At 43.9% G+C, this 23,090-nt stretch overlaps 1 pseudogene; it reads left to right on the top strand.

Moving 5' to 3' along the window:
• The first annotated feature begins 1,250 nt into the window (after positions 1–1,250).
• The window catches only part of LOC124798991, a 168,228-nt pseudogene continuing 146,388 nt past the window's right edge, over positions 1,251–23,090 (top strand).

Raw genomic sequence — 23,090 nt, 5'->3', positions numbered from 1 at the left:
TGTCTTTACTGACGAGGCACGCATCTGTCTGCAGCACCACGATGGTCGGATTCGAGTGTGGAGACACCGTGGAGAGAGGATGCTGGACAGCTGCATTATACGCCGCCACACTGGTCTTGCACCGGGTATTATGGTATGGGGCGGTATTGGATATTACTCTCGCACGTCTCTAGTACGCATTGCCGGTACTTTAAATAGCCGGCGCATCATATCCGAGGTGCTAGAGCCAGTTGTCCTTCCTTACCTTCAGGGCTTGGCCACAGCCATATTTCAACAGGATAATGCGCGACCACGCATGGCACGCATTGTCCAAAGGTTCTTCGTCAATAACCAAATTGAAGTGCTTCCCTGGCCGGCTCGCTCTCCGGATCTTTCGCCGATAGAAAACATGTGGTTCATGGTTGCTCAACGAGTGACCCAGATTACATCCCCAGCTGCCACACCAGATGATCTTTGGCAACGTGTGGAAGCTGCTTGGGCTGCTGTACCCCAGGAACACATCCAAAGTCTCTTTGACTCAATGCCGAGACGTGTGGCAGTGGTGATCTCCAATAATGGCGGCTACTCTGGCTACTGATTCTGGCAGGAACCACATGTCACAGACGTCTGTAAACGTAATCATTTGATACTTGGTCAACATGTTATCTACAAAATAAATTTTGTTGTGCTACCTCTTGTCTTTCTTGGTGTTGCATTTACGCTGGCCAGCAGTGTAATTTACGTGTGTGTGTGTGTGGGTGGGTGGGTGGGTTGGCGGGTGGCTGGGTGGCTGGGTGGGTGTGTTTTTGTCGGTTAAGGACTCTCAACGACGAGGTTATCAGCGCCTATACGAAACTGGTAGAAATGAATATTGTTAAAACGGAGAAAATGCGAGTAAAGGGATGAAAATCAATGTGAGATAAAAGCGCGCTCACCCTCAACCGGCCTCCACTAACTTACATCACAGAAGACAGTATTAAAAGTGTTCTGATGTTCTTAAACTGTCAAGTAAAACTTACGCAGACAGGAAGGAAGTTGAGAAACAGATTCACAGGAACATGTGGCTCGCTGATCACGTTACTAATTTGCTTTTATCTACAGGTTGAAGACTTTGACTCCACTTTCTCCTGTTTCAACAGATTACAAATTAAAATTTTCGATTTCACTTCGCTTTAAAGATTTGCTTAAGCTCGTATTGCACACACCTTTATTGAGAGAAATGGCTGGTACTGCTGGCGTGTGAGCCCCGGTACAAGATTGAAGTGCGCATCATGTCGGTATCCAGTATGTACGCTACTGCGTCGCTGCTGGATTTTTGCGATACAGTGGAAGTAGAGCTGATAAATGCAACCTGGTGCTGGCGGTGTGGAGAAGCTGTCAGTAGTTTATAGACGTCGGTGACGGAGCACTGGCAGCCGGCACGCTGGTGCAGCCCGGCGTCGCGTCTCCGACAAAGAGTGAGAGGGTAGGAGGAGGGGGAGGGGGAGCAGGCAGGCGGTCTGGGCCTCTCAGCGCAGTGCCGGGTGCGCGTGATTCCCGGCAGGCTTTTCGCTTTGTGGCGCTGCGCCCCGGCCTTCAAAGGCGGCGCTGAGCAGGCGCCAATCGCAACGGCGTCCCATCACCCGGGGCAGGCGCTGCAGCTGTCTGCACCCAGACGTGTATAAACTGCTCGGAAAGAGGGTCGCACCACCTGCACATCTGCCAGCGGGTGTGACCTTTCAGATTCAGAGATAGTTCCGGATGAAAAATAAGGCGCTACCAAATAAAAGCGCAACAATAACTAAAATAATGGCGGGCTGGTCGAAAATCCACATCTGCGAAATCAAAATCAGCTGGCGGGGAAGTCTCAGCACCGTGTTGCGCCACGTCCTATGCTCTAACATGCTTGTATTCTCCATGGCATGTGTGCACGATGTGGTCCACACGCCGCCGTTCGGTGCCCCTCTCACTCCTCGACAGCGACCCTCCAGAGGGCATCCAGTGTGCGTTTATTCTGCGATGTCGCACTGCAAGTTTCTACTGGTCTCAGTCATGTTCAGTCGTGGTCCCACTCTATCACTGGACATTAGCGTAAGGTGTGTCCACGCTTTACAACCGTTTATCCTTTGCCGGGGCACTTTCAGTGAGGAGTCTCACAGGCAGTGGAGAAATGGCAGCCCACTGTTCCTCAAGAACCGAAAATAGGGAAGGCAGTGATGATGGACGATGGAGTCTTGAGCGAAATCGGTGATCTAACCCATCCCAAAGGTTTTGCAGTTTGTTCAGGTCGGGACCCTGGGCACACCCAACCACTTCAGGACAGCTATTGTCAGTAAACCATTACCGCACTGATGCTGCTTTATGACGGGATGCATTTTCAGAGTGCATTTTCATAGCGTTCTTCTACTGTACGCAGTACACATTTCTGTAAAATATCTTCATATGCTTCCGCACTTAGCATATTCTTAAGTGCGATAAGCGTTCCAAATCCTAACCACAGAAAACATCCCATACCGTAACACCACTCCCTCCGTATTTCACTGTTGGAACTACGCATAGTGGCAGATAAAACTCTCCAGACATTCCTCACATTGAAACGCATCCACCTGATTGTCACAGGTTATACAGTAACTCATCACTCCAAATCACTCGTTTCGAATCGTCCACTGTGCAGTACCGTCGCTCTATATATGTCATTATAGAAATTTGTGGCTTATCGGGAGCTGATTGATCATTACATCCAATTCTTCTTAAGAAAGGACGGAAGGAAGACTGGGTTTAGCGTCCCACCGACATCGGATTGTATCAAGATGGCGGAGGAAATTGGCCCTGCCCTTTCAAAGAAACCATCCCGGCATTTTCCTGGAGCGATTTAGGGGAATCACGGAAAACTAAAATCTCGATGGCCAGAGTAGGTTTGAACCATCGTCCTCCCGACTGCGAATCCAGCTCGGTCATTCTCCTTAACTCTGTGCGCACATGCACTGTGCTACCTGGACTGCTGGTGGCGCTTTGGAACTCAGTTGTGATTCCTTCCGCTGATTTCATGCGAGATTTTACAACCATTCTCCGCAATGTTCTACTGCACTGTTCCTAAAGTACGTGAGGCCTGCCTGGACTTGCTTCAGCTGTGATTGTTTCTTCGGGTTTCCACTTTAAATCACATCATCACTAGACTTGGGCAGTTTTATAAGGGCTGAAATTGTCCTGGTGGATTTGTTACTCAAGTGACGTGCAATGACTAGTCCACGTTCGAAGACACGGAGCTCTTTTGACCGACCTATTCTGGCGTTATTGCTTCTCTACTGACAACAGTATTATCCCCGCCCGTTTCTGTAATTGCTAGTCCGTCTCGCATGACATCTAGTGGCCAGTTTTGCGTTACGTATGTGTGTCCGGATTCTTTTGATCAGGTAGTGTGTATACTATGCACGATGGAAGAAAACCATATGTTATAGTGTAGAAAGATTCAGTCAGCCATTTCAGTTGCTGTTATTGTCACGTATGAGTTTAGCAATTTGATGATGGCTGTGGCTAAAACTGGTAACCACTGAAATTGAACAACAAGTAATCTAGACGGTTAGTAAATAACTAGAAGAAGAGGGTATTCAAAGTGAAGCTTTCGACAACGCCACAATTGATTTTATCAACGCAGCAGCTTCAGAGATGCCAATACAGTCCAATGGGGTACACATCGACACATCGAGGAAGGGGTTTCTCGTCCCAGAGAGCCTTATTGCGTAAGTATTCCGAGATCGTATATTTCAGCACAAATCAAGAAACACGTCACTTTCTCTAAATTAGATCTCGAATAATGAGCGTGATCACAAGAGTAGAAAAATTCCAGCGAACACATGTATCGACTATTAAATTCAGTTTGTCGTTAAATATGGTGTTTCTAGGAAACCTGCTTTCTCGGATCGTTAGATTGTACAAGCAAAGTAACTAATGTCGATGCTGCTATAGAACTCTGGACCGCGACCAGTCCGGCGCTGTCGCTTTGTCGTCCTGGAGAGGGTTTGGTCAGCGTGCGATTGGCCGACGTCTTCTCACAGTCATTTCTTCTCTATCGTTCCCGACTGGCGCGCCGGCGCTTTGACTTATCGCCGTAACATTCTTCATTCCCCTCCCCCTAACCCCCTCCCCGCCCACAACGCCACAAAGCGACGGACCGTCGTGGTATAGGGAGTACAGCAACGGCGGGGAAGGAAGAAGCGTGGACGCTCTGAGGGACTGGAAGCTGTGGCTGCAGAGCACGTCACACTTCCAGTCGTACCCCACTATCCGGCCTTCGCTCTGGTGGAAACCTCCCCCAAAAACGACCAAAAGGGTACGCGTCCGCCTCCCGAGGCCCAGACCCAGATGTAGAAGACGTCCGCTGCTGCGGCGTGGGAAGGTCCAGCTCCATCGGTGGGGCGAGAGGAGGCGGAGGAGGCGAAGGCTGCTGTGGCTGCTTTGTCCTCGGAATCCGTGAATCTGGGGGAAGAGGTGCAGAAGGATCACGGTGCACATGACACTCGCGAATCTGATTGTGATATCGGCGGTGCAATCCGTCTGGGCCTGAAATGAGACGAAGGACCTCGCCTCGTGCCCACCATCTGCTGCCACTAAAACCCCTGAAAATCATAATATTATGCGGCGCGAAGCGATACTTGCGACCTTCCTCCGGCACCGTACTATCAGGAGGGTGGAGCACTCTCCGATGGTAGCGGCCGTGTAGCAATTCCACCGGCGATGGTCCATCTCGTGGATGCGAAAGATAAGAGGCGAGAAAGAGTTTAAATGCTTGATCCCTGGTGTGTGCGGTGCGAAATTTGGCCATCTGCTGCTTCAATGTTCTGACAAAACGTTCCGCATCGCCGTCTGACTGTGGATGGAATGGTGCACTAGGTAGATGCCGTATGCCATTGTGTTCACAGAATGTTTCAAATTCATTTGATGTGAACTGAAGGCCGTTGTCCGACACTATGATTTCAGGCAAACTTTCGAGGCAAAAAATAGAGGATAACGCCTGAACTGTGCTACGTGATGTTGTCGAGTTCATTGGCACAGCAGAAGGAAACTATAATAGTCTACCACAATCAAAATTCCAAAAATGACCCGCGGAGTGTATGTGCTCACGTTGCGATAGTGATTGCGACTTGATCCAAGCGGAGCGGACTGATTTTCCGCACATGCGTGACACTGTGACGTCACCTGTTCTATTTGGGTGTCCATACCCTGCCGAGTACAGTGTCGACGCGCTTTGACTTTACGCCGTAACATCGACAACCTCTCTCCTCAAGTACTATTTGCAAATCGAAGATGAGGGGGAGAACGGATTCTACTCCACCATTTTCCCTCTGCCACACACCGAAGCATGCCTTGTAGTGCAGATGTAGGAATAAACATTCGATTCTTACATTCACTGCACGGTCAACGCTACGCACAAAGGAGAACATGCAACATCACTTCAATGTAGGCATTACTGACTACTTTTTGCCCAATTTTCGCGACCGCATTGTCACCAAATTATATTACCTAATTACACCTTATTGAGCTGGACACCTTGTACCCCCTCAACCCCATTTTTCTAACTTACCTGGTGACATATTCTACTATGTATTCTTCTCACTGGATCATTAGATAATTTTTACGTATGTTACTCCTCTGATTCATAAAAATAAGTAGTTTATGTTTATTTAATATTAGTGACTTAGCAGCTGCAGAAGGAAGTTGGTACCGAAAACGACGAAAACTTGTTTGCCTGTTTTGGTGTGGAGGTATATCCACAAACGAGAATTTCGTTCAGAGATGGAAAATGTAGCGTGAAGGTTGAACACCTGTTTTTACTGACTCACGTTACCCAGCGCGCAAATGTTTACTGCTGCAGTCGTCCGAATACCAATTGTACTGTGCGAACAAAAGGCTTTCTAATTTGGAGAGCTACAAATGATATTTATTTTGTCCCCATTTGCACACTGAAATGCACGTAGGAGTGCTCTTGCTGCAGAGTTAAGCCTACCCTTGGTGTCAGTTTCGTTGTCCTCGTTCCATGGTATCAAAAAGTATCCGTACTTACGTTTCACATGACAATCGCAGTTATTTTGTTATTGGTTTATTAACTATACAAAAATAGCACTTCCCACTAATTTACCTAGCTTAAATTGCGTGTTGTTGCAGGATCTGCAGTTTCTGATGTTTCAGTGACCCTTTCTTTGAGGGGAGATTCCAACCCAAAAATTTAATTTTTCGTCTGCTTTTCCAGTTTCAACCGAATTTTAAAATCATGTCTATATTAGTGTTTTTGAAACTCAATTCTTGGTACTCAGACCACAATTTTCACATTCCAGTTTTTAGATATATTCACGAGACGTTGTTTACCAGTTCTCGGCATTCGTTTTATGAGAAGGGTTATTAATTTACTTTCAGTATTTTTTATTGTCAAACAAATTTTCTTTAACTATGGGTAAATATATGTGATAGTCAAATAGACAAACTACATTTTCTATAAAATTAATGCACTGAAGAAGGAAAATACTCAAGGCTACTTCCTACAAAATCTTCATTGAGATTGGTTAATATTTAATATTTAGGATTAAAAAGGTAGTATTGGCCATAGAATAACAAACTAGTAGGAAGCTTAATTTTAAAATTTCAGTAAAAGAGAGTGCTATTACAAGACACATACCCATTGTAATTCACCAGCAACATTCAGTTTTACCTCCTGCTCCTGTAAAGCTTCTTCTTCTTGTAATTTCAAGACCAGGGAATTTTTCACTTCGTGGAATTTCTTGAATTTTTCCTTCCCCATGCAGCATCTTGTGCGCTGTTTGATCCATCGTAGATCTCTACATAAGCAAATGTTCTTCTGGAAGGGTGAAAAGGAATGCTGATACCCCTCTTTTCTTCACTCTTAACATCCCATATTGAACTGAGAAACAGCTTCTACAAGACCAAAGAGTACCTTTAGATTTTTTTCTTCGAACTTTCATTTGCGTTTTGTGTCCTGCCAACAGTGCATCTCGCCAGTAGTACATCAGATGCAAGTCTCTGATTACGTTGGCAGTTATCACTGTGCCAGGGCCCCTCATCCAATCCGAACTTCAAATATTAATCAGACGTAATTGTAATTCGAAAACAACCAAATCGTTTTGGGATCTAAGAGTAAGCACTCCAAAGATTTGAACAATAGATTAAAACCTTTTTGAAAAAGAAATGAAGTTTCATGGTGGAGCTTCCCATTGACCATAGCCGTTCTGTTACCTTTCCATAAGTGTTTTAGAGAACATTCACTAAAGAAGAGCTGATGTGTATAAGACATTCTCTTGCAAGAGACTGCTGTGCGCACCAAGGCTACCGGATTATCGAATATCGAGTTGTTATGAACTTCACGGCTTTTTGGCATGTCAATTATGTGCGTTTCCCTTTTCTTTTCTTCTTTTGTCGATTTGCATGGAACTGTAGACGCGACTAATAAAGAAAATTGAAGTATATATGCCGTTCGTTAATTCTGTTTCATAACGAAGAATGCCTCACAAGCTCTTAACTGATAAAACAAATAAATATGTAAGTGCAATGCAAAGCTGACAGATTATAAAATTTTCCATTAAACGAATATGCATCACGCCATTAGCCGGATTGATCCTGCTCCCCCTCACCCCTTTCCATCCCATCCAGGCTAACTCCGTTAATTCGGTTTATGAGTTCAGCGACGCGCTGGATTGGTCTACGCTAAGCGGATAAAGACAGCTTTGCTGCTATTTCACTTCGTGGAAATACGGTTGACGCAGAATGCTTGTGTGCTATCAAGTCAATCAGCTTGAGCAGTTATTTCGTGCGCATATTATGCAGTTCCGTTTCGTAACAAGATAGCCAGTACGCAAATTGATTCACTTATTATTACTGCAACATGGGAGTCGGCAGTAGGAGAAAGGGCGGAAGGGGAGGGGGGAGGGGGGGGGGGAAGACGCTAAACCTGGAAATTTTTTATATAAATTAGTTGATGGGTTATTCACTCAGCATATGAATAAAAACTCTATACTCAAAATTCCAGGTGGGAGATGGGGCAACAGAAAATGTTAATGTCAAACGATTTTAATGTCAAACATTGCGTCAGCGCAATTAACCAATTCTCGGGCGTAACAATGTTTCGGTGTGGCCGAGCGGTTCTAGGCGCTTCAGTCTGGAACCGCGCGACCGCTACGATCGCAGGTGTTCGAATCCTGCCGCGGGCATGGATGTGTGTGATGTCCTTATGTTAGTTAGGCTTAAGTATTTCTAAGTTCTAGGGGACTGATGACCTCAGATGTTAAGTCCCAGAGTGCTCAGAGCCATTTGAACCATTTGAACGATGTTTTTGGTCTCATCCTATGCGACTGCAGTACTCAATCTCTTCAAACTGTTTTCTCTCCTTTTCATTCTTGTATTCCTCGATAATCTGTCTTACACAATTTAATCCTCGTTTACAACTGCAATTTACACGTATCGTCTCTGAAGCTTGAGTTATTTCGTGGATTCCTTATCAGAAGTTCCATACATTGTCCCTATTAACAATGGAAAATGCTTCTCAAATATTTTGTGTTTCCCACATTATGTTTGGTATCGCTTCATTTTGTATTTCACCTACCTTTTAACAGTGTTCTGTAGACTCACGTCGGAGATGCCAGAAAGTTTTTCTGCTCCAGTTTTTCCACGCTGTCTACCTTTCCCGCTGAGAGTTAACATCCCAAAGATAAAGACCCTTAAATGATGTAGGTCACACAGCTGCGATTTCGTGAGAACAATGTTTATTCAGAAAGCAAGCTAATAGCGAAAGTGGTCGTATTTAGAGTTACTGTTACACGCGAGCGCACATCCATTTGTCACAGTTCAGTCATTCACAATCTCATCCCGAAATACAAGTTACCTACGCGAAAAGTTAGAGTTCACACCAGGCGCGCGGCTGCTCACCGCTCAGAGACTGAATCCCGCGATACCACACAACGCGAAATTATCTAAGTCGTTTCACTTCCTAGCTGCCTAAAGACCGACTGTCCGCTTTCGCGCCTCTTTTACATAAAACCAATACAATTTCCTTCTTAACTCTGAATGTCACAGCAAGTAGCCTTGTACCAATGTGCTTTCTGTTAAATAAATAAAGAACAAAAGTAACTGCTATGCACTAAACTAAACAACAAATGTTCTATTACCTGATGTTTCAATAAGGTGTCTTGCTGTCATCGTTCAATGTGTTTTGTGTGCTTAACTGAAAATAACGATAATTTTAATTTACTGTATCTTTTAAACAAATAAAGGCACAGTTGATATTTACAAAGTTTGTCATTTTAATGATGCTCTTCTATATGAAATATCGATCATTAAGATCGATCAAAAGCGTTCAGACTTTAGCATTCAGGTCTTTGTTGCAAAACTTGTTAATTTCACTTTAACAGTAAATCCTAAACTATTATAGATATGATCAATATTCAAGTTTCATTGGGATCACCATACAAATTTATGGAGGATGGCAGATTAAAATTACTGTGGCTTCATTCCCTGCATTACTACAGAATTAGTTTTCATAAATGTTTTCCTTTATGGCCGATCTTAGGTCCGCCATATTTAACACTGCCACATCTCCTTGGCCGCAAACGGCTTCTACTGAGTTTCCCTTTGACGTAGGTTCTGATCTGTCTCACTCGCACACTACAGTGCTTTGGCCACAATAGACAATAGACGCCTGTGAGTTTCCCCATCTCGTGTTGAATCTGCGACCTTTGTGGCACGCAGTCCTGGACGACAGGGTTCGTTTCACAATTCCTGTAGGTTGATTCTTTCGGTCATATATTTAAATGAGAGAGTAACGCTCGTTAACTCACACCGCGCTGTAGGATTTACTACTTAACAGTGCTACGCTCTAGATGTACAGTTTGAGAATCATCATTCCGTTTTCCACGTCATTATTTGCATACAAGTAATACAATTTTAATGAAAAATATTCCTTTCTTTGTGCCAAAATGTTTCTGATGTCTGTCTTTCGTCCATCATCTTGTGAGGTCATGCTGCAACTAAGTACTTCGTACACATCCATATTTTTTTTATGTTTCGCTATTTTAATATTGTTTACTCCAATTTTATCACAGTTTTCTTCTATTTGTTTACTATTAATCCGAGTTCTGTCGTCTACAGCTCACATCGCTGTTAAGTTCTCCCGGTTTCAGACGAAGTGGTAGATCTGAGACATTGTTGTACCGTTGTCGGAATTACGAAATTTTGATGCACTGCTTCTTCCATATTCAACAGCATTAGCCCTGAGTTCAATGATTCGTTAGATTAAAGTTAGTTTTCTCTTGGAACAACCCACTTTTTCAGGAAGAATTGTAAATTGTCGTAGTTTCTAACACCCATTCAGTTTTGTCTCAGAATTTTCAATGTATTAGCCGCATGACTTTGTGCAAAATTTCCTCTGGCTCACAAATGCCGTGAGCATATCTTTTCACACATATATTCTTTCCGTTACTAAACGCAAGTAATGAATAAATATAAATCATAAATGATTCGTCCTTCCGTGTGAATTATTTTAGATAACATATAGTTAACTCAGACTTATCCATCCGCTAACTTATATTCACCAAGGAAAGTAATGTCTCTGTACGTACTTTACATTCTGACAGTAGCTTTTTGCTGGTTTCTCCCGTTTAATATACATTACAATCTGAGATCTGCAATCGTGAGGTGCAATAAGTACTCAAATGATAAATACAATGCAGCAATACGTTAGGCTGGATGTTGGGAACTTTTAACTGCATTTTTGTCATCGCATCCTTCATTCTTCCCATTTGCTAAAAATGTAACGTGGGTTGTCCGACTTCTCTGCGGTTGCTAAGGGAAACACGATAGTAATTACACTTAAAAATACGTTTATTTTTTCGTGTAACGACTAGAAAACGAAAATCTGTGGGAATGTTAATTTGTTAAAATAGTGGAAGATTAGAATTAGAATACGGTCAACATGCTGCCACTTCCGGTACCGACTCGCACATCACGAAATTCAACTTGTCATTTGTGTCCCTCCACACATCCAAGCTACAAGGTACGGAGGGAAACAAGCGATGAATAAAATTTTTTTGTCGGCCTGTGAGGCGTATTTGGGACAGCAAAATTAACTCATTAGGACTCATAAAAAATAAGATTATTGAGCTTGAACTTTTTATCTATGCTATGGAATTTGGCTATGGCTATTTCACTCACCAACTTTACATTCATCTTACATTGCTAGCTTCATCTTACACTCTAGCGAAATGTTGCTAACTGAATCGGTAAATCCTGTAAAACAGAGTGAATGCTGCCTCTAATTGGTAACGTAATCTGTGTAATTGTAGCGAAGGAGAAGTGGTTTCTTAATTACAAATTTGCCTTCAGTTGTTCAAGAAATCAGCAATAGTGTACCTCACAAAGCTTAGACTGAGCCCACATCACAGAATACATGACAGACTCGTCATTTGAGATTGTGATTGATCAAGAGTCGCCGCTACACTCTTATCCGTTGCTGCCAGTTTTCTACAAGTCTGGTCTCTTCTCGTAGACAGAAACAAATACTGTTCCTTGGAACCTTATTTCGTGCATGCTTAACGAGACCTCCTTCGGCATCGGGAAAGTTTCGAATAGTGTAAGCGTTGAAGCATGGTCCGGTCGATTTTGTGTCAAATTCTTCGCGCTCGCGTAGCCTGGCGAACAGATCAGTGCCTGCGGTATGTGCCGGTTCTCAATTACTTTGAAAAGATAGAAAAGGCTGAGGAGTACAGAAATTGTGGTATCGCACAGAGATCGCGGTGCCACGGCAAAGTCAGCAACGCAAATCGATACTACAGACATCAGCGAGGGCTCACTGTAATCCGCGATGACGTATAGGAGGTACTCCAGAAGACCACACCTCCCTCTTAGCAACAGCAGCGCACTCACACTGAGGTCAGTATAGTGCTCAGCATACGGATTTCAGCCAGCTTAGTGACCTCGCCTACAGCAATCAACATCATAGCACAAGACCGACGTGATTGTTAAAGGTTCTGATTGATTTGTTCATTAAAATGTTGAACATAGTATCGCAAGAAAACAGCTTCTTACGTAGTTCTTCAAGTGATGCTTTGTTAACTCATGATACACTACGTGATCAAAAGTATCCGGACACCTGGCTGAAAATGACTTACAAGTTCGTGGCGCCCTCCATCGGTAATGCTGGAATTCAATATGGTGTTCGCCTACCCTTAGCCTTGATGACAGCTTCCGCTCTCTCAATCGCGTACTGGAAGGTTTCCTTGGGAATGGCAGCCCATTCTTCACGGACTGTTGCGCTGAGGGGAGGTATCGACGTCAGTCTGTGAAGCTTGGCACCAAGTCGGCGTTCCAAATCATCCCAAAGGTGATCCATAGGATTCAGTTCAGGACTCTCAGCAGGCCAGTCCATTACAAGGATGTTGTTGTCGTGTAACATCTCCGCCACAGGCCGTGCATAATGAACAGGTGTACGATCGTGTTGAAAGAAGCAATCACCATCCCCGAATTGCTCTCCAACAGTGGGGAGCAAGAAGGTGCTTAAAACATCAATGTAGGCCAATGCTGTGATACTGCCACGGAAAATAACAAAGGGTGCAAACCCCTCAATGAAAAACACGACTACACCATAACACCACCGCCTCCGAATTTTACTGTTGGCGCTATACAAGCAGATGACGTTCACCGGGCATACGCCATACCCACACCCTGCCATCGGATCGCCACATTGTGTACCGTGATTCGTCACACCACACAGCGTTCTTCCACTGTTCAATCGTCCAATCGCTCCTTACACCAAGCGCGGCGTCGTTTGGCATTTACGGGCGTGATGTGTGGCTTATGAGCAGCCGCTTGACCATGAAATCCAAGTTTTCCCACCTCCCGCGTAATGGATCCTGATGCAATTTGGAATTCCTGTGTGAGGGTCTGGATAGATGTCTGCCTATCACGACCCTCTTCAACCTATGGCGGTATCTGTCAGTCAACAGACGGAGTCGGCCTGTACGCTTTTGTGCTGTACGTATCCCTTCACGTTTCCACTTCACTGTCGCATCGGAAACAGTGGACCTAGGGATGTTTATGAGTACGGAAATCTCGCGTACAGACGTATGACGCAAGTGATACTCAATCACCTGACCACGTTCGAAGTCTGTGAGTTCCGCTGAGCGCCCTACTCCGCTCTCTCACGATGTCTAATGACAACTGAGGTCGCTAATATGGAGTACCTGGCAGTGGGTCGTACCACAATGCACCTAATATGAAAAACGTATGTTTTTGGGAGTGTCCGGATACTTTTGATCACATAGTGTAGTTGTGAATTATCGAGTACTCCTGTGGGAATGAAGTTTGACAAAGTTAAGTAAGTCTTTTACTCATTAATGCAGTATAGTGAACTAGTACTTCAAGTGTTCTAGTCTGAAGTACCACCTCACCGACTGATCAAAGAACACATAGCTGACACCGCACGAAAGTAGTTTCGCATAGTCACAGCAGAAACAGTGTCGATGATGACTGTCTAACCGTAGTGTGAGCTGTTGTTATTGTGAATGGCCTAGAGAATCATGCGGATCTGAGAAGTGAAATGAACAGAATGCCGTTGCTGTAACAGATCTTCGTAACGTGAACTGAAAGCAGGTAAGAGCTCCAGTCAAACCAAAATACTGAAGAGAATGAAATACTACAAACCAAAGACTTACACCTAACTTCAAGGTGTCGGTTCTAAATGCACCGATAAATTATGTGATTTTGGCCTCGAGGGAAAAAAATATACATAATAAAAGCATGCATCAGTTGCACTATGAGTGTTGTTCAATTCGACAACCAGCTACTGTGCTACATCATGAAGGATAATGCCAATCTTCCGACCAATTCTTGAATAATACCCGACAGTGAGCTATAGTCATATTTTTTCAGTAAAATAGATGTGTAACCCTCGAGGGAAATTTTCAGACATCGTTCAAAATCTGCCCTATTGCGTTAAAACAAATGCACAAAAATACGCAAGGAGACACGTGAGACGTATTGCTAAGTTTCCGAGAGTGTACATCCCAAGACAAGTCAAAAAACATATCACTTCCTCCCACATAAATATCACGTAAGACCAAGAAAGTGAAATCTGTGGTATTCTGGATTTAATCGAGGCGTAACGGCTGTCATTTTTCCCAAACTCTATCCCTGAATGGCATACGAAGGAAATGAAGTTTATTAGAACAATAAGTAACCTCCGCAATCACATGTGATGTAGTGATGTAGATTCAAATTTATGAAAAGCAAATATTTTACTCCACATTATTTATAAGAAATCCAACACAGGATTTAGGGACAGAATTACATAGTTTAGTATGATAAATAGCACCCAGTTGCTGCATTCCGAACGTTTAACTTCACCCCAGGAAATTCGTGGATACTCTGGCTTCATGATATTTCTATTTGAGTGCACGATTTGCGTGTAGAAATTGCTAGAGGCCCGTTCGATGGACGACACATGAGGTGGACGGGCAGAAAACGGTAGCAGCGGTACCTGATTGCGTATGGAGGAGATCTCCACATTTTTCATTATCTCTGTGGTGAACTGATGACATTTGCAGTTGTCTGAAAGACGGCCAGTGCTGCTAGCTCTAAGACCTCCATTATGTCGCATTTGTTGTTAAAATAGCCCTCAACACGTAGGAACCGATGTTGTGCGTCACAGCTAATGAAGAACAAAACGTCCTCATTTTTCTAACGTGATTAGGGAAACTCAAAGGACTTGAACAACTGTTCTGTTCAATGCAAATCTATACCTATATCTATATAATCTGCAGAACACCTTACAGTGTGTGGCAGAGGGTACTTCTGGTATCAATAACATTTCCCCCACTTCCCTGTTCCGTTTACGAATGGCGTTTGGGATTAATGATTGGCGGTAAAGCTTCGTATCACATCTCATTTCTCATTTTCTCGTCATTATCATTTCGCCATCCGTATCTGGGAGAATTACTATGTTGCTCGACTCTTCTTGGAACAAAAGCCCTTCAAATTTCAACAGTAAACAACTACGTGATACACAACACGTCTCTTGCAATGTCTGCCCTTGGAGTCTGTTGAGCGTCTAAGTAACGCCGTCCCTCCTTGACGAAGCGCGATCCTTTTTTCGATCTTCTCCATCCCTATTGGCCTCCTAATTGGCAAGTGTCCCAGACTGATGAACAGTACTCAAGGTTCGGTCGAACAAGTGTTTTGTAAGCCACTTAACTCACGTATGAATCAAATTTCCTTGAGATTTTCCCAATGAATCTCATTCTATCGTCTGTTTTCCTACCATATGTTTATTGTTGTGTTTCCACTGTATTTCGCTCCGGATGGTTATTCCTACACTATTTTACGGTAGTTACTGTTTTCGGTGATCTGTCGCCTGTATAATCGAACATTAATGGATCCTCTCGCCCATTTATGGGCAATGCGTTACATTTATTTGCGTTCACGATCAACTGGCAGTACCTGCACCGATCATCGATTCTCTGCGGGTCTTCTTGCATTTGCAACCAGAGTCTTAAAATTAGGCCACCTTACTCGGTGGGATTCATTCGAGCTGTGACTTCTGATTGTTGTGTAATAACTAGGAATTGACCCAATATATTCATCGATAACATTTACGAGCGACATTGTGTGTTTCTTTATGTAGACCCATAGGAACATATTCTAATCGGTGAAGTGATGACAGTTCGTGATTAACTAGGTATTCCTCATTGAATAAGGTGGAGCCACGCCAACTGTTACTCTGCGGCGTTCTAGTAACTCCCGGTACAATATGACAAAGCATTATTTACACAAGAAGGTGCAACTTAAATTACTTTAGCCGTGGCTGCCCTAGTTTTAAAATTACCTGCATAGAACCTTTTGTCATCTGCAATTCTTTGTCCCACACATGATCGATTAGTAGCTCTAATATGTTAAACCTGATGTTTGCTCGTGCAAGCAGAAGAGAGTTTGATGGTTATAATATTACGAATGACATTTAACATACATAACTTGCACTTCAATAAACCCTGAAACATATGAATTTCCATATTTTCATTTAGTTATAAACAGATTTACCTCTTTCCCTGTTTTTGTGAGTAAATTGAATACATATAGAGACGGACCCGCTATTCTGTTACGAAAGGCCTATAAATTCTCACTAGTTATGTACTGGAGTAGCGGGTAGCGTACTAGTTATTGTACAATGCAGCCAGAACCCATGAGCAAAATGACCGTACGGTGAAGGCTTAACCGACCTCTTTGAAACACTTGCAGTGGTTCATCGAGATTTCGTGTTTCTAGGGACACTGGTTTAGACCGCGCGTTGTTACGTCAGTCATCGATTTCACCTATAAACAGGATGACGTTTAGACGTGTACAGAAAAATAAAAGACGTACAGAAATGCTGAAATGAATCGAACAGTTAAGTACAACTTTTAACGGAAAACTAATATTTACAGATCTAACCCTCCTTTTCGGTTGCACGTGAACTACTAATCAGAAGAATGTAAAACTAACTAATTCATACATCCATTATAAAGATTTCATTAGGTTGATTTGTCTAAACGAAGTAAGTTGATCTCAAAGTACGAAGACAGTTACGGTGGTGAACGAAGTTAAAGAGGTTTATAGCTCTGGGAACACTGTCCTTCAAGAACTACTTAGTGAATCCATTAACCGAACGTTGTCGAGTAAATACGGCACTGTGACAAACTTTCCCTTGTAGGTATTAGCCGCCTCATGTCGTCACAAACCAGGAAGGCTCCCTTACGGCTCTCTGTTTGGTAATCCGTGCGTAACTGTCTCCAAATGATAATGGTTGACTATACCGTTTGTCCAACAAGGAAAATAGAGGAGGAATTTCTGCTTCAAATTACCTGTCCTTTCTCCAGGATACGTTCCCGTACGCATCGAAAAGTCATTGCACATCCCTTTCCGTATCTACACATTTTGGGTAGTATACTCAGGTGACAAAAGTCATGAGATACCCTCTTTTTCACGTCGTGGCATGTACTCAACAAGTCGTTCAAAGTTCCCTGCTGGAATAATTCAGTCATGCTACCTCTATGGCCATCAATAATTGAGGAAGTGCTGCAGGTTCAGGATTTCAATCACGAACTGACTTCTCGGATATGTCCCATAATGTTAGATGGGATTCATGCTGGACGATCTAGATGGCCAGATCATTCGCTGAAACTGTCCACAATGTTCTTCAAACTAATCGCAAACATTGTGTCCACGTGACTCTGCGCATTGTCATCCATAAAAATTCCATCATTGTCTGGAAACACGAAGTCCACGAATGGTTGCAAATGAAGTAGCCGAACATAACCATTTTAGGTCAGTCGGACTTAAGGACCCACTCCATTCCGCGTAAACACAGCCCACAGCATTATGGAGCCACCACCATCTTGCGCAGTGCCTTGCTGATAACTTGGGTCCGTGGCTTCGTGGGATCTGCGCCACACTCAAACATACCATCAGCTCTTACCAACTGAAATCGGGATTTATCTCACCAAGCCACGATTTTCAGTCGTCTAGCGTCCAATCGATATGCTCACGAACACAGGAGAGACGTTGCAGGCGATATCATACTGTTAGCAAAGGGACTCACGGCGGTCGTCTGATGCCATGGCCCATTAACACCAAATTTCACCGCACTGTCCTAAGGAATACGTTCGTCATACGTAAAACGTTATTTTTTGCTCTTATTTCGCGAAGTGTTGTTAGTCTGTTAGCACTGACAACTCTAGAAAACGAAGCTGCTCCCGATCGTTAAGAGAAGGCCGTCGGCCACTGAGTTGTCCCTGGTGAGAGATAATGCCTGAAATTCGGCGTTCTCAGCACACTTTTCATACTGTGGCGTTTGGAATATTGAATTCCGTAACGATTTCCAAAATGGAATGTCCCATGCGTCTAGCTCAACTTACCATTCCGCGTTCAAGGTCTGTTAATTCCGGTCGTGCGGCCGTAACCACATCGGAAACCTTTTCACGTGAATCTCCTGAGCACAAATGACAGCTCCCCCATGCATTGCCCTTTTATACCTTGTGTACCGCGACACTACCTCCATTTGTATACGGGCATATCGCTACCCCATGACTCGTCACTTCAGTCTATAAGGACAGCGATAAACCTTTAGTCCTAATGTTACTATTCCAGGCAGAAGTAGCTGTACAGAGCATAAGGAAGGCCTTTTGGTTTGTTGTTACAGCTGATCGTCGAGATCAACGCGCAGGTGGCGCTGTTCCGCGACCTGCTGATCCACATCGGACAGCCGAGGGACTGCCCCGAGCTCAGGGAGAAGATTCGCAAGCTGCGTCGCACCTGCGTGGACGCCTGCCGGCACACCTGCCAGCTGTTGCTGCCACAGGTCCGCAGGTGAGATGTCCACTCTATTTATGTTGGTACTCCTGTCATTAAACTGGGACAACTGTTCTGTGTGCCTATCTTTCTATCTGCACTCAACCACATTAGCAATACTCGATACAATTCAGCTACGCGTTTTGAGAGACAATCCTCTCCCCATCAAGTTGTTGACATTCAGTTTGCGACGTTGATTAAAAAAAATAAAATGAAAATAAAACTCATTACACTATGGGGCCTCGTCTGACTTAATATCGTACACTTCACAGTCGGACCTCGGGCATAACAAACTACCTCTGGTTACCAGGCACTGCTAATTCCCGCATATGAAGGAGGCACAACCTGCTGCGCAGTTTTGGTGGCTGAAGTGGATGATTTTATGTAAGAAAAGAATCCATTGTCTAAATTTGTGTTCCATATTATTTTACTTTATTTTTCATTCTAAGACAAAAAATCTACGCACCACGAAGGAATTATCCGAATGAGACATAAATCAGTATATGTGATGTACACGTACAGACAAATAAATGAAATGTCAGAAAAATTGATTCAAGAGAAAGAGCTTCAGAAAATGAGCGAGTCAATAACGCGTCGGTCCACCTTGCACAAACACTAGTGTCCCTTATGTCAAAACTTATAAGTCTTGGCAGTGATTGATGGAATAGTTGGACGTCCTCCTGAGAGATATCGTGCCACAAATTCTATCCAGTTGGCGCTTTAGATCGTCAAAATCCCAAGATTGTTGGAGGGCTCTGCCCCTAACGGTCCAGATGTTCTCAGCTGGGAAGAGATCCTACCTTGCTGGCAAAGGCAGGGTTAGGCAAGCACGAAGGCATTATCTTGCTGAAATGTAGGCCTAAGATGTCTTGCCACGAAGGGCAACAAAACGGGACGTAGAATATCGTTGACCTACCGATGCACTGTGGCAGCGTATCGGATGTCAACCAAAGGTGTCCTGTTATGAAAAGAAATGGCCTCGAATATTACTGACTGAAGCAGAATTGACTTCAGTGATGAGTTCCGCTTCGAATTGAGCCCCGATGACGTGTCTTGAGATGCCCCGGACAGCGGTGGGTTAACAGCCTAACTGACACCCACTGCGGCCCGACAACGAGTGTCTACAGCCTGATGAAGACAGAATTCTCTTGAAACGCTTGGCTGAATTCTGTCAACCACTTTTTTTAGCAGTTATTGATGCAGTTAGCCTTAACAACTGCTATCTCACATCCAAAAACTGAACAATTTCAAAGTACCTCAATTTCTCATCATTCTCTTAAGGTACCGAACCCATGGTACTACATGAGCGGAAAATCTCAGCCTCTGTTAAACTGCCCCGATTCAGTATCAAAGATTTTCCAAGGGGAGAAATAGTATGTAATTAAGTAATCTGTAAGGAAAAGCAGATTGAAACAGTAATACATGGGCTATATTTTACCATCATCCTCATGTCTCTCTTAACATTCTGGTAACACAGACAGAGATGATTATTAACTGTTGCACCTCTGCACCTCCAGGACAACACGAATGAGTTAACAGTACTGGAAATGGCCTCTGAAGATGCTTCCCAAATAAAGAAGCGAAACGTGCATGGCAATAAACAAACTGCGTTCAATTAGTTGCATAGACGGAACTTAGCTGCACGAATTTATAGCGACTAAGGGAAGTCGGGAAACAGAAATAAATGAAGAAAAACACTTGTTTATATTTCACTACCTATTAAGGTAGGTTTAATGGGACCAAACTACTGATGTCATCCGTCCCTAGGCTTGCGCACTACTTACTCTAACTTACGCTAAGGACAACACACACATCCATGCCCGAGGGAGGACTCGAACCTCTGATGGGGGGAGCCGCCCGAAACATGGCAAGACGTGTTACACATTTTATCTCTGCTAATCACAGCATGCAGTGCATCTTTCCTTGTGGCATCCACATGTTGACTCTTAGGAGTACGTCTGCCTGCTGCACGGTTGTGCGTATGCGCCATACAACTCAGCGCTGTTCATGAAATGGTGAGGATCACATCTTGGAGAGTATCTCTGTCGATTGCGTATTCCTTCAACACAAAAAGTCAAGTTTTTTCGTTATTGGCGTATCCTGGACACCCTCTATTGTTGACAAATAAGGTAATGCAGACCTCGAATGTCGGGCACACCAACAGTTATAACACGTTAGAAATGTAACGCTTGCTGTCCAAATTACCGGCTATGCGAACGAGAGACGATCTTAATGAGAACCGAAGGTACCTCATAACATCACGCCAAGTACTGGACTCATGTGACGATGACAAATGCAGTCTGTCAATTTTCGTTCTTCTCGGAGCCTCCAGAAATAGATACGTGCATCGAGATTCTACATGCGAAACCGAGACTCGTCTGAAAAAAAGGCGGGATATCCTTCCTTGGGCTTTTGTTGACCACGTCTGTCAGTGCTGTCCACAAAGGAAGCCGTAACAAAGATAATTTTTCTGACAGTTAGTAGTGCTCCAGACGTCGTTGTAATGTCCATGTGGTTACTTGTCCTGTTGCTAATGTACTCACTTCCTGACTCAACCTGTGATCCTGTCCTCTCGAGCGCTAGTCACATGGGGCTGCTGAGATCCGACATCACCCTGACTATGACACTTCCTGACCGATAGATTGCATATTCGAATGGCAGTCGTGGTATCCTAGCAAATGCGAGCAGCAACATCGCGGAAGGATAAACTGCTGTCTCGATATGCCGCGATCCTGGTAATTGCGACACAATTAACATTGAAAAACGATTCCTGAATGAAACTCATTGCCTACTGTTGCCATTATTCAAAATATCTTATTTGCGCTGAAAATTTAATTATTTGCATATTCAAGTAGGTAGTACACCTAACGCCAATTTGGCGTTTCTTGCCTGCTGCCTTCATAGCGTTGCACCTGTAATGGCTAGTTGGTATATATAAAATACATCGTTGTAAATCGGTCTAGTACACTTTCATCTACGTCTACATCTATAAAGTCACCTGTCGGTGTCTAGTAGTGGACACTTCGTACCACTGTCTGATCCTCCTCTTCTCTGTTCCATTCGCGAATTGCGCGTGGAAAGAGTAATTGTCGGTAGACCTTAGTATTAATTCTAATGCCTCGAATTTTCTAGTTGTGGTCACCTCGTGAGACGCACTGGAGTTTGCTCAACATCCCTGTAATGCTTTCGTGCTGACTAATCGACCCAGCCACCAAACTCACAGCTCTTCGTTGGATCTTCTCTAACTCTTCTATTAGTCCTTCCTGCTAAGGGTCCCAGAGTGATGAGCAATACTCAAAAATAGGTCGAACAAGTTTTTTGTAAGCTACTTCATTCGTGGATGAGTTACATATTCTTCCTGTGGCTAGCATGGCGTTTTCCTACTGCAGGATGGGGCAGATAAAAGTGTCCCTGGTTCGTGGATACGATGGGACGCGAATGTATGCATATTGCCACACCCTGAGACGCACACCACATGTACACCAGCCACCACCAGCTCGGAGGGTAGTGCAGGGTGGGTCAGTGTGAGCAGAGTAGTGCAAAGGGGTCGATGGTACTCGCAGAGGAGTAGCGGGTGTTCGTTGCCGAAAGTTACGTGACAACAGATTTGTGGAAACGATGCAGTCAGCTATTTGCTGAGAAGTTTCGTGGCGACAAAGTGCCAGCAAAGAGTTCCATGCAATGCTTAGTCCGAAAATCGCGCCGTACAGGGTTTTGAACAAGTCAAAAAACATTCCGAAACGTGCCGGCACACCAGAAGATATGATTGCAGTTCACCAGATAATGCTTCAGACTCTCACCAATCAATCCGAGACCGACATATCACGTCGATAACACGAACAAATACCCCACCTGGACCTGCACATGCATCCCTACAGAGTGTCTGTTCAATAATTCAAAAACAGTCTTAATTACATTTATTATTATTATTATTATTATTATTATACCGCCAACGGTTTCAACCCGACGTAGGGGTCATCGTCTGGGAGTTTACACCATTGGTCACTGCTGGTGGTGTTACTCCTGTCTACGTAACGGCAGGAAAATAGATAGTTGCCAACGGTGTAAACGCCCAGAAGATGACCCCTACGTCGGGTTGAAAGCGTTGGTGGTATAATAATAATAAATGCGATTAAGACTGTTTTTGAATTATTGATTAATCATACTAATCACTGCTTCTCTCCAAAACCATGTTGTCCAAAAAACGAGTGTCTGTTGTTCATGCATTAAAATCAGCAGAACCTCCTGAGCGCCCCCATATTTGTGAATGGCTGTTAACTGAGATAACAATGAATGGCGTGGACATGGATCTGTTCTTCATGTCTGATAAAGCCCGTTTTCACCTGACTGGTTGTGTCACTCACAGAATCACAGGCTCTGGGCACCGGAAATTCCACATAACTTCCAAGAAACGCCATTGTATGATTGGGATTTGGTGTGCAGTGTCTGTACTCCGTATTGCTGATCTCACCTTCTTTGGTTCAAAATGGCTCTGAGCACTATGGGACTTAACTTCTAAGGTCATCAGTCCCTTAGAACTTAGAAATACTTAAACCTAACTAACCTAAGGACATCACACTCACCTTTCATAAGACGGTGACTTCCAGGCGTTACATTTCCAACATTTTGAAACCATTTGTGGCAACCTATACGGAAAAGGAAACGACCTACAGTTACTTCCAACAGGATGGAGCAACTGTCCATACTGCTGGCCGAACCTTGGAGCAATTTTACACAATCTTCACACTTGACATATC

Source organism: Schistocerca piceifrons, chromosome 5 (genome assembly GCF_021461385.2).
Source record: "Schistocerca piceifrons isolate TAMUIC-IGC-003096 chromosome 5, iqSchPice1.1, whole genome shotgun sequence".
In the NCBI taxonomy this organism is placed as follows: domain Eukaryota; kingdom Metazoa; phylum Arthropoda; class Insecta; order Orthoptera; family Acrididae; genus Schistocerca; species Schistocerca piceifrons.
The sequence above is the reverse complement of the archived record's forward strand: the minus strand, read 5'-3'. Positions and strand labels throughout refer to the sequence as shown.